A 12545-nucleotide genomic window follows, 5' to 3' on the forward strand; every position below is an offset into this window, starting at 1 on the left:
TACATAAATTATTTTTGTGTTACGTTGAATGCTGGAGTGTTATGTCAATACAAATAAAAAATAAAAAAGAAGCAGTTTTCTGTATAAAGCGGGTTGCGCAATTGCTCATCCAGTGGCCTTGCTGCTTCCAATTTGACTCTTCACACTTCAGATGTGTGCTTTGCCAGATTGAAGCTGGCACCATTACTCGGCTCTTCAAAGCTTTTGTGTTCCTGCCTGCCTTTGTGTCAAAATAACCAGAGGGGATTTGAGCTTCACGTCCCACAATAAGTAGATCAATTAAGTCTGTCATGTTGGATTATGACACTGGCCCAAACAGCCCAATTCATTAAGAAAGTTCTCATTCAGTCATATGCAGCTTGTCTAAAGTTAAAAATTCAACAAAAATCCAAATGGTTCTTCTCATTTGGAGCAGCAGCCAAACCATGAGAAAACGTGAAAAAAAACAAAAGCAGCGGGCTACAGCAGCGGCCAAAAGCTCAAATCTACATTAGTTTGACAAGTCGCAGGCCCTGGTTGAGACCACTGAAAGAAAAATTTGGGATTGGGAAACCAACAATAAATGAACACAAAATATAGGTGGAAGGAAAATGTTTGTTAAAATTGTTAAACGTCTCGGAAACATTTTGCAACCTTGACCGAACCTTTAGCAGAAGAGTGGAGACCGTGTTAGCCATAAATGTCGGTGGTTTGCGGGATTGCGTACCACAGAAGTTGGCACTGGCATTACCTCGTCTTCCGTCCTCATTTCCTTCCTTCTGTATAATTCATTTTAAAACAGGGGGAGAGGGAAAAAAACGAGAGAGGCGGTCAATTATAAAGAAAAAAAAGGCGAACTGGAAGAAGGCTACGGATGAAACAAGGTTCAGCAAGTTCCTTGAAATATAGGAGTGCTAAATCAGCTCTCCACGCAAGGACATCAAAATCCAAACAGAAAGCGAAGAGTGAAGGAAGGACAAGTAATGGGGGATGAGGAGTGGCCTCGCCTTGCATAGTTAAAGAAGGAGAGCGGAAACCGTATCAAGTGACACTATTCGGCCCGGCCCGGCCCAGCTTTAGGATGTAAAGGAATCAAAGGCACCTTTGAGGAGCCCTGGAAGAGTGCTGTCCATGATTACAAGAAGTGGAGGAACCTTTGAGTTTGTCTTCATGAAAGCCAACCCCAGGCAGGCCTCGAATGAATCCGCTGCCTGACAAACACTGATGATACAGAAGAAAAAAAAAAAAAGCCATCCGCTAATGATGGCGGGGTCCGGATACTACAAAAGCGCCGTACTCTCCAATTCATTTTAATCACCAAGCAAAATCATTAGCCCAAATGTGCGAGAGAGCGAGCGAGCGAGCTCATCTGCATCGGGCCATTAAATGAGAGTAGGAGAACACCAATTACACCTCAGCGTGGCGGCCATTTTAACTCTTTGAGGAAGCCCGAGCGAGACTCGGCAGCGGAATAGAAAATGAAGAGGAAACTTTGTTTCTTCATCCATAACAAAAGAAAATATGACCAAATGGGAGAAATTCACTTTGCAGAGCCAGCTAAACACACTTCACACGCCGCTTCCAGTAGGTCTTCCAAAAATCCCGCCAAGTAAGCAGGAAAAGATCAGGGAGCTGATTACATTTTTTGCTTATTTTTCAAGCTCGGGCGATCAAACATACGAAGGAAACAGCAACACGGACATTAAACAGATGAAATTATTCAAAAGTTGGACGATATGAATTAATAGCTAGGTCGCTTTTAAGCCGGATTTGTTTGCATAACTCAGACCTTCACTCTATCGCTGTCGGGAGCAACGCAGCAAATTGATCAAAAAAAAAAATCAAGACAAAGAAAAGCACTGAGGTCCTTCGGGAGACTCCAAGGCCAGAGATCCATAATGCTGCTTGCCACCTACTATTTATATGCCTCCTTTACATTTTTCACTTGCAGAATTTTATAGGCTAATGATTATTTTACTGGCGAAATAAACAGCACAGCACAAAACAGCCCGGGCTTCATGTGAGGCCTGAATTGATTTATTTCTCAAGCGTCCAAATAAAAGTAGCACAACTCTGATCCCTTAGCGCGTGTGTGTGTGTGTGTGTGTGTGTATATTTCACTAAGCGCATACTCAAAGAATACAGATTGGACCAGATCCTCCACCGCCATGGGCGCACCTGCACTTTTGTATTCGCTTCAATCCTTCCTGGTTAGGATTTTTGTCATTATTTAAAAAAAAAACAAACTCAAGGACATGCAGGTGTCAGGCTCTCCTTTCACCTTGCATGTCGTGGACACGATCTGGCACGTGGCTGAGCTCCCAGGCCACCTTCTCTGCTTTATTGTGCTGCCCACTCGCGTGCTGAGGAGCTCTTTGTCGCCCGTCTATCAATTCAGCAGGTGCCTCGGAGTGAAAAGCCGGAGTCGGCTAAGTAGCGTTTGATGTGCTCCGAGGAGGATGCTAATAATCGCATCCCAACTAAAACAGTATATTCACGCTTGAAAAAGATAAACTCCGATCTCAATGATAAAGGAAATGTGACTAAAGAAGGATGAATCGGGCCCGGCGGTATAATGCCCCTTTTCTTAGGTGACATCTATTCACGCTGTCAATCAATGAAAATAAACAAGGTCTGACAACAGTTTGAAAAGTGAATAAAAAACAGATAAGTGTGGAAAAACACAGCCGAGTTTACGTTGCCTAATGATCTCATATGAAAAGGAGTAAAAATGTGCGCTAAAATGGAAAAACTGGACGAAATTCAAATCATAGCTATGCTATAAATGGGCTGCTTGGGTTTTATTCTGATTTTTTGGGATTAAATGATTAATATCCATTGTTACACATGAGGAAAAAAATCAAACTAAATACCCATCTGTGCTGTTTTTATTAATATAGTTATATTTCCTCCGAAATGATTGCAGGTTCTCAACCACGAGAAATAAAAACAAACCCTCGCATCCCAATATAGTACGTACTCAAGTCTTAAGGAAGCCTACCTCTTATTTTCAGAAAAAGTATACGTCTCTACTCACATCTGCACAAATATCCCAGAGCGGGACATTGGGCTGGCTGTATTAGTGCCGAGAGGCAACAACTCATCGTATTCACAATGCAAAGCAGAGCAGAGCGGAATTTGCAGGGCTCCGGGACCAATAAAGGCTTTGTTTGTTAAGCCATGTCACTGGAATGACCACCAAATTAGCTTAATCACCTCTGGCACCAAGATATTCAATGTGACATTCTCGACCACGGGGCCGCCAGAGACCGAGCGGGACAACACGGGAATAAAAAGACGGAAAATTTGCAAACAAATGAAAATGGGGAATGTCCGACGTTTACGGGGTTGTGCATTTCCTTTCATTTCTCGGGCGCACGTCTTTCATTGCCCGAGTGCAACAGGCAGCATTTATGTGTGTGTGCAAAAAGCAGACGATCAGAGAATAACACTAGCCCTAAGGGGGTCGCATTTGTCTTGGTTCTCACCCTCCTCCCCTCTGTACTTTGTCGCTGCAGGGATTTCCATTTTCGGATCAGGAAAGATGGCAGACCTGTACCACCGTTCTTCACTGTGAGCTTCGAAAAAATCTTCAGCTAGTCACTAAAATAAACTTTCTTGCAAATAGTCACTCATTTGAAATTCAATGCATGGAACATGTCCTCATTTCTATTACCAAAACAAATCGCAGGGTTCAAAGCGTGTGCAAAAAGTAGCGGCTTGTAGTCCGGAAATTACGGTACCGTTTTAAAAGTACTGAGAAATAATTTTTGCACACTGTAAAGTTTTGTTTATAGAGAAATTAAGATTTTTTTTAATTGATGCATCTAAGCAGTCCTGTTAGAAAAGGTTGCAAATGTTATAAAAGTGCAATTAAGTTTATTTATTTAAAATATTTCTATTATAGCAGTTGTACGTGAAACTAAATTGTCATTTTAAAATTCTTCTGTTGGAAAAACTGGAGCTTAATTGCTGAGAAACATAAAATACAAAGATATCACAACATAGCATGGAAAAACATAGCCCCCTTAAAAAATAAACAATCCGATTTGAAATTTGCACCTAGCTTTCAAAACTAGCATCTCCTTGACATTATTCAAATGCATGTGAACCGTCTGGGTCGGGTTCCAGGTCAAGGTCCGTTTCGGCAAGACTGGAAAGTGCTCACAATTGATTTTTTTTTTTTTACACATCACTGAATTTCTCATCTCAGACGCCAGTAAATCTCGCTAGCATGGACAAATAATTGTTGACAAATTTCCAATAGAGCTGCGAAGAAAAGCACTCAAAAGAAAGCTCCAAAACAACCCAGGATGAAAGCAGCAGAAGCAAAAACCCTGCCTCCTTCAGACATTATCATATTAATATTAATGAAATTTCCTGCCGCCCGCCCCCATTCTTCCCTTCAGTTGATTTGAACATGAAAAAGCTAAAAAGCCAAAATTCCAGCAGTTGCGTATCACAGTTTGACCCCGCAGCCACGCACGCAGCAGCAGACGCCAAGCACGACAGACTTGGCTTTTCAAAGCAAGGCAGGAGCTGCTTTCATCAGGGAGAGAATCCTGCCTGGTGCTTTTTCCTTCCAGTGTCACACCACCAGCCCATGCCATCTGCCTCCTTCTCGAATCACAATTTCGAGACGCCCGTGTTGTTTCCCGATCGAGGCCCGGCATCACGCCGACTTTTGCTGCCATGCCGACTGCTGTTTACAAGCGAGCCCCTCGCTGCGCCATGTTAAATATTCACCGTTAAACCGTCAAGCCAGGCATTGACTTTCGGGTAGCTGCTGATTCGCCAAACCAAAAAGTCTTGCTTGGGAATCCATTCAGCAAGTAGCAATTCATTAAAGTCATTTTCCTCTCTTGCTAACTTGCACTTTCTTTATCCTAAACGCACACACGTACACACACAGAGTGTTTTCACCTCTGCTCTACATCTGAGCACGCCGCTGCCGCCGCCCCACGCCTGCCTTCAGATGTAAAATATTTTTATTCTGTGCCCCGATAGCACACGAGCAAAGGTCTCTCATCGTTGGCTTGGCAGGACTTCTGACAGACAGCCGGCAGCGCCATACATGCCGAACCCCTGCTGCTGCAGCTTCCTGCTGCTCAGAGGGAGTCGGGCTGGCTGGGCTGGGCTAGGCTGGGCTAGGCTGCCTGCTCCCATTGACTAAGGGCCAGGCTGGCCAGGGAGGAGGAGAAGGAGGAGGAGGAGGACGAGTGGTGGCCACGGGTAGCCCGGACCCCCTGAGGAGAGGAGGGCTGAGACTGGGCAGGACAGGCAACGGCGTCAAAGAACTACGTGGGAAAAGAAAGCAGAAGAGATCAAGAGCGAGAGATGCCCGAATCCAACTTTTATGCACGTCACTGATTCCCCAACCTGTATCACAGCAGATGAAGTCGTTCAGTGACAGTCATACACGTCAAATATATTAACTGGGTTGGAAGTGAATGAGTTGTGCTGAGAGATCATCTATGAATTTTATCGATCACAATGCCGATCACAGCGTCAATACAATTAATGGTAACTTTTGAACTGTGCACCAGGCTTGCACAAGCTATTAGTCGGAAATCCTTCAAGACGCTACCTTGGAAGTGGACTATTTCCAAGAAGTCCTGTGCAACCCTTGGCAGCAACCGCTTCCAAAAAAGGAGTCTTGCATATATGCTTCAAATATTTTGCCATAAACAATCAGGGATTTAAAAAGTTAGCTGTCCCAATCACAGGGCACACATCGCTCATCTACATTGCTCAAGCACTTTTAAATAGCCAAATAGGCCCAAAAAAAAAAAATATCCCTCACCCTCCCTCTGCCTCAATCCGAGTGCAAATTCATACAGCTTTGGTCTCGTCTCACGACAAATGCGTACTGTCATCGCCACTGATGTGGCGTTTACAGTGGCACCCAGCATCTTGTAATCATTCGCTGAAAGTGGATTTGTATCCTCGGGGGACTGGTCGGTTTTTTTTTGCTTGGGGATCATCAAAAGCGATGGAGAGGAGAGGAGACAATTGGAGAGTGATCTAAAATAAAAAGTGATGATACGGCGTGATAGCCTAGCGCAGTTGAAATCATGCCAACTTGGCTTTGGCAATACACAGCCCAGCAGCAATTCTCCTGACCGGAAGCAAAATTAGCATGAACCACGTGACGCCAGGTAAGAAAAATCCATCCCCGCTGTGTGTCACCAGGCAATAGGAATCTAAAAAAAAAAAAAAAAATGCATAGAACAGATTTCACGGCCATGACATTAAATGACCCAGCAGCACTAAAACGGTTTCATTAACTTCAAACAATGTGCATCACCCCAGTGAGCGAAGGCAACAATTCCACAATGGTGTTAAAAACGTTCAAGAAACAAGAAGCTGCAAGGCATGGTCTAATTTGAACGCTTGAAACATCCTTGACCCTCCATACTGAAGAAGAAAAATCGAGATGCAGAAATATTGACGAAGAAGGCCGTTGCAATGCTGTACTCATTGCCAAAGACCTTCCTCTCAACTCTCACCAAGCAGAGCTGGGAAAGAAAGGAGTGTTTTAAACGCTTCTCGGGAAAAAGGCAGCAACCACATATTTAAATATTTCATTTGAAACTTTCAAAAAAAATAAAAAATTGCCAAGTTGGAACAAAAAGCTTGCAGTGGTGCAGTGCCAGCACGAGTTGTGTGCAATCGCTGGCTGGCCGTGGTCTTTGACATCATCCAAGAGACTGTGTTAAATGGAGCTCCAAATGGCCTAAGGACACATCTTTGCAAAGGAAGGAAGGAAGGAAGCCAATATTTTTGTTTTTGTTGTATATTAAAAAAAAGAAAGACCCATAGGCAAAAAATGAGTTTAAGTGGTCAGATGACAAATGTCTGCTCTTATCTGATCCTCGATACAGTAGAGTGGCTGGCCGGCCGGCCGACCTGCTCCGGGGCTAAAATCGGAACATCTGACGAGAATGGGTGAATTCCATGACACTAAATCACTGCTCTGGGTCAGGAGTGCGGATTTCTCCACTCCGATGAGTGGAAATTTTGGTCTAACCCAAAACTGTAAAAAAAAAAAAATAGAGCTGAGACTACAAATGTATGGTTTTGTCAAATAAAGAGGATAAAGTAAAAAAACAACAACAACACTGACCTTGTCATTATCGTGTGGAAAAAAATGCGAGTCAGCATCTCCACCAACACTCAAACTTTGACCTTATCTTAATTTCATTTTTGGCTAGTGTTTCTTATGTAAATGTCCCCCGCCTACTCTGATTCACCTTAATTAATAATCACTTCTAAGCTTTTTGTCCTGGCTTAATCACAGCAGCCATGACAAACATTTGGCAACCATTGTCGTTCATCCGGTTCATGTCAACACTCCTTGACAGTCGACTTCACCGAGCCGGCCGACCGGCCAGCCCGTCCGTGTTCACGATGACGCTGGGAGACTCAAGCTCGTACACAGCCTGTGACGTTGATCGAATGTGGCAACAGAGAAGTGAGTAATTATTAGGTCAACAAGGTATGTCAGTTCCCACTCACCCCGGCCGGCTGAATCATCCCCCCTCAAGCATTGCCAAATGTATAAATGCTAAAACATTTTGGGAAGAACAGCAACACGCATATCATTTTGAAGCAAGTTATTTTACAGCCATTTGTCAACAACAAATGAAATAGTGCAAATGTATAAAACCGCAGCGTTCAGCATACACTTAAACATCTGCACCGACAAGTCTCACAGGCCTCTTTTGTCCTTTCCCGCTCAACGAAGACGCAGTATGGTTTTATCACGCTGCCAGCACGGCCTGATGACAACATGCCTCAAAGGAGAAAAAGCCACACGGATTGTGATCTGACTATCCTTATTCATCTTGCATGGCCGCAAAGCGGATATCCAATCTATAACCATCTATTAAAAAGGCCACAAATCTAACTTGGTGGGGAAAATGCATGGCGCTGTCCACATAGCCTATGATTGGCTGGCTAACGACCCAGGGTGTAAGTCCCCTTCCTCTTCTCGGATGGGACAGGGTCCAGTTTACCCGCGTCATTTAAATAAAGAAGACAAAGAATGGCTGGATAGACAAATGGATGTCCACATCACATGAAAAAAAAAAAAAACAATTTGCATGATGAAACAATGCTTCTTTTTTGAGCCGCTTCTGTCAAATTATGTGAATGCTGGCTAAGGTTTATTCGATGTACAATGTTAAATTCATAATGCATAAACATTAATTGTGTTTCGAATAGTTGGGTTGCAGAGAACTTATTATTAAAAAAATGGGAGTTGACTTCCCTTTAATATTTGGGAACTTCTACTCCCAACATTGTAAACATCTGTCTGATAATGCTGGATTCATACAAATCAATTCATCAATGATATTACCAATAGACCATACAATTACACACATATATACTTATTGATTTTTTTTTACTGATCATTGAAGGGTTTCAAGTAAGCAGCTCTGTAAACAGGAGTGAGAGCATGATTTATTTCTTGCAGACGTGCAAACGACACAGAAGCGAATCGTCCTTAATGCAAATGGTCCTTAATGCAAGCCCACATCATTATGGAAAGTCAACGAACGACACGTCTTAAAAGGGCCTTCCTTCAAACTATATTGGTTGGCAGAGTAATTGGAGCTCACGACAGTCCACAGCTTACGCGTTACATCATTTGGAATCGGTTGCATGGATTTACTAAGCAGCCGCTTTATCTATTTATCTCTGTCAGTCGCCTCCAAACACGTTGGACTGGGGGCACGTTGCATCGCACTCAAGTGACTTCAAGTCAGCTGAATGCAGTGAAAGTTAGCCTTGCTACATGCTAGCCTTAGGCTAAGCTAGTTGACCAACTTCCCTCAAAGTTTTTTTTCACCCCGATGTGAAGCCTGCGTATTAAGCATTAACTGTGTCAGCAGCGGCGGACCTCGAACAACTGTGTAGTCCCAGTTTTGTCCGAATGATAAAAAAAAAAGTTGAAAAGGAGCTCATTAGCCGCTCGTGAGTAGTTTTGCTAAGTTGACGGTCAGCTGTGTGAGGACTTACCAGGAAGTGGGACTCTGTTGCTAAGCTATTCCTTCTTCTTCACGCGCAGACACTCCACCGATTGTTACGGCGCTCGTCTCTTTTGCGACTTTCCCTTTCCTGTCCAAGGGCACGACGAGAGGGAGAGAAGAAAAAAAGAAAAAGAAAAAGAAAAAAAACTCGCCTGGTTCTCGCGTCTTGTTGCGTTGCTGAAAAAAAGTTTTTACAGTTTCTTTTTTTTTTTTTTTGAGACTGGAGCGAGGACGGGAGAGAAAGTTGCGCCGCTGCTGCTGCGTCAGTGAAGTGAGGTTGTTGCGAAAGAAGTTCGTCCGCTAGGCCCCCCCAACAGCCTCCATGCCACGCCACGCCACGCTACGCTCCGCTCCTGACCCGCGTGCCACCAATGTAAACAAGGCAACATTCTCGGAGAGCTGTCAAATACCGCGAGACTCCGCACAGACGCTCCAAGTCTCCCACATGGCCCTTGCATGCTTTCACATCATCTCATCACTTAACCTTCTGGTTTTGTTTTTTTGCGCTATAATGCATTGAAAAAATATTATTAAAATGAATTTGTGATGGTCTATGCGAAGAAATCATGCAAACATGTTCAAAATAACGTGGAAGATTGCCCAAATATTTCCTTTGAACAGCAATGATTATCCGTCAGCACGGTGTCGATGGCAATTGATGAGAACACTCACAAATATCCACTCACGTTTTTACACACTACCCCAAACGCATCATGAGGAAAATCATAAGGACGTATTGACATAAAAAAAATGGAAGTGCAGATTGCAAACTGCCATGTGGAATTGATCATCTTACACGACTGTGATAAAAGCTCCCTGTGCTCATTCCATTCATACTGACAAATTCCAAACACTCCACCAGAAACGCATCTTACCATCCGCATTGTTAATAATCAACAAGTTAGGTGGGATGCTTTTTTTTCCTCCATACTTCAATCGGCTTTTTTGTTAACCTCAGTGCAAATATGGAAAAGGGAGAGATGCCAGCAGTGTACAGGCCCTCCAACCAAGCAAGTAAGCGCCCCCCTCCCTGCCTTCCCTTCCCTTCCCTTCCCTTCTTCTTCTTCTTCAACAACGGTTGAAGATTAAAAGAAACGTCTCGCAGATATCTGTCAATTCGCTCTGTGAATAATGCTGTGTGGAATTTAATGGCACAAGTTATATTGGGTTTCCACAACACCCACATTTTCTCTCGATAAGATCAATGGCGCTCAGTGACAGATAGGGACGCTCTTTTGTATCTTCAAATTTCACGTTTCTGAGGGAATAATTAGATGGATGGATGAGAAGTAACTGCACCCAGAGATCCTCTGGTTCAACACGCGTGCTTCCCTCCACGTTTGTTTGGTGGGAAAGTGTTTAATAATGGTGGGGAATTTCCATTGTTTTAAAAAAGTGCCTGCCTGTCTGCTTGATGTTCTCCTTTGAACCAATAGAAAACTTTTTGTGTTCTTTTAGTTGATATTGTTTATTTAACAGAAAGGAGTTCCTTTGGATTAGGGATGGGTTTTTTATTTCTGTTCACCCCCTTCCAACTTTTGTGCAGGTACTAAGTGGCTTGCACAAGGTTCTTCCTGCAGGGTATATGGAGGCGGTTCAAGTGTTGAATTAAAGGAGCACTTTACACTGTAAATGTGACATCATGATTTAGATGTAATACTTTGACGCCAACTCTTGCTCATTCTTTGGCCAGTCTGTGCATGAAATTACAAACAGTCTGCAAAATGTCGTCCTCTTATGCACTGATACATTCGTGTGACATGATTAGTTGTGCAACAGGAATCCCAATTTTACTTAACTGGATAAGAAAATATTTACCAGCAATAATAGATGTTTCAATACCACTAATTTTGTAATTTTTTTAACAATAATTGTTAATTATTTCCTTTGTTTTGGCAGTTTTGGGTGGAGGAAGGCCTTGATTTTCATTGAAAATGAATATTGGAGGTTGATCGGCGTTTTTGGGCGGTCAGTCGGATAGATGGACGGACAGAGGTAGAGAGATAGATTGACAGAGAGCTAGACGGACAGCTAGATGTTGCTGTTTTCCCCTGATGTCTCCCTTTGTGTTGTGGATGTGGCTCAGGGGTGAGGCGTGACTACGAGGCGGCGGAGACAGAAGCTGCAGTCGGAGGCGCTGTGATCAGGTGCAGACTTCACACGCGCCGGCAGATGGAGGAGAAAGGAGCTGCGAGCATCCCAAAGCTTTAGCGGGAACTGAGAGGTTACACTGGAGCGCTACAAAGCTGACCTGTCACACCGGCTTCCCCTTCATGTGCACAAGCTGCAGGAGAGAAATGTTGATTCCGTTTTCACGTCGGAGGCAGGCAGCCCAGCCCGCATTTCCATTTTATTGGCTAATTAATGTTGTTTTGTCTTCAAAGCGCAACGGCAGCCCGTTGTTAGCGGCCTTGATCGCAGCATTTTCAAGGTTGCCTCGATGTGAAGCGTCACATGATGAATACGTTTAAATATAGAATAGCAGCACAACTGAGAAATGGACGATTTATGGCGTGCGGAGAGCCATGTGCAAATGAGGCAATGGAAAAGAGAGAAAGAGAGAGAGTTGCTAATAATGTGAAGGACAAAACTAGCATATTGTTTCTGGCATCATCACTCATCAAATCTGTTTTGTGTGTGTGTGTTTGTCGATGTTGTCTTTATCTTGGCACACGTCCAGTAAAAGCCTCCACCTGTTCTGCTTCAACCAGCAGGCAGGCCTCAATATCATACCACACACACACACACATATCCGACTTCACATGGTCACCCCTCTGACGTGTGCGTGTCGGTGCACGCTCGTGTCAGCGTGAGGTGTGTGAGGTGAGGTTAAATAGACGCTTAGCAATGAGAGAAAGCAAGTGAGGCGGAACTGGCATGATATCACACACACGTACACACAGTGACACACACACGTCCCTATGACAGACAATACAGCAACAACACTATCAGAGCAACATGTAAAGTGCTGGTGACCTCAGTCATCATTGCACACTGTGCCGCTGTCATTTCGGGTCATGTACCGTGTGACCATGTGTGTGTATCGTGTACGTTTTATTTAAAGCCCCGCCCCCTCGCCGACCCCCTCTTTGCGGGTTTTGCCTGACTCCAGAAACAACCTAGAGTCAGGACAAAGAAGGAAAAAGACTTTCCTCTTTGGACCTCTTTGCTTTTTTTGCTTTTCCAAAACGATACACATTCTTCTTCTACTTATTTATTCACTACTTGTAATTATTTCTGAAAAGCTCTCCCAAAATTTTGCTGTACATTGTCAAACTGTCAATAAAAATGGCAACGGAGACCAGGTACAGTGAGTCAAGAATTTTGTGTGTACTAAACAGAACAGGATTTTTTTTTTTTTCATGATTTATTTCGCAGCGAACAATCACACACTGACTCAACGGAAATAATATACATCTCAAGGATACAGTTAACAATAAGGTGCATGCAAAATGAGAATCTCTTCTTTATGCCTTTTGGTGCCATTCCCTTCGGCGCAGACATCCGGATGGCAAAGCTCCAGCTCAGCGC

At 43.6% G+C, this 12545-nt stretch overlaps 1 protein-coding gene and 1 long non-coding RNA gene across 5 annotated transcripts in view; one reads left to right on the top strand and one right to left on the bottom strand.

The window, feature by feature from the left end:
- The window catches only part of nek7 (NIMA-related kinase 7), a 37163-nt gene extending 27768 nt beyond the window's left edge, over positions 1–9395 (bottom strand). For 3 of the 4 annotated variants that reach the window (XR_007484197.2, XR_007484198.2, XM_049732222.2), the window contains exon 1: positions 9004–9395. The gene's annotated coding sequence lies outside the window, so the exon portion shown is untranslated. The remainder of the gene's footprint in view (positions 1–9003) is intronic. The other variant, XM_049732221.2, reaches the window with a different exon arrangement.
- LOC125976213 (uncharacterized) lies at positions 7321–12324 on the top strand. Its single transcript, XR_007484199.2, has 2 exons — positions 7321–7453; positions 11101–12324. It is a non-coding gene; the product is annotated as an uncharacterized lncRNA (long non-coding RNA).
- Positions 12325–12545: the final 221 nt, after the last annotated feature.

Source organism: Syngnathus scovelli, chromosome 10, assembly GCF_024217435.2.
Source record: "Syngnathus scovelli strain Florida chromosome 10, RoL_Ssco_1.2, whole genome shotgun sequence".
In the NCBI taxonomy this organism is placed as follows: Eukaryota; Metazoa; Chordata; class Actinopteri; order Syngnathiformes; family Syngnathidae; genus Syngnathus; species Syngnathus scovelli.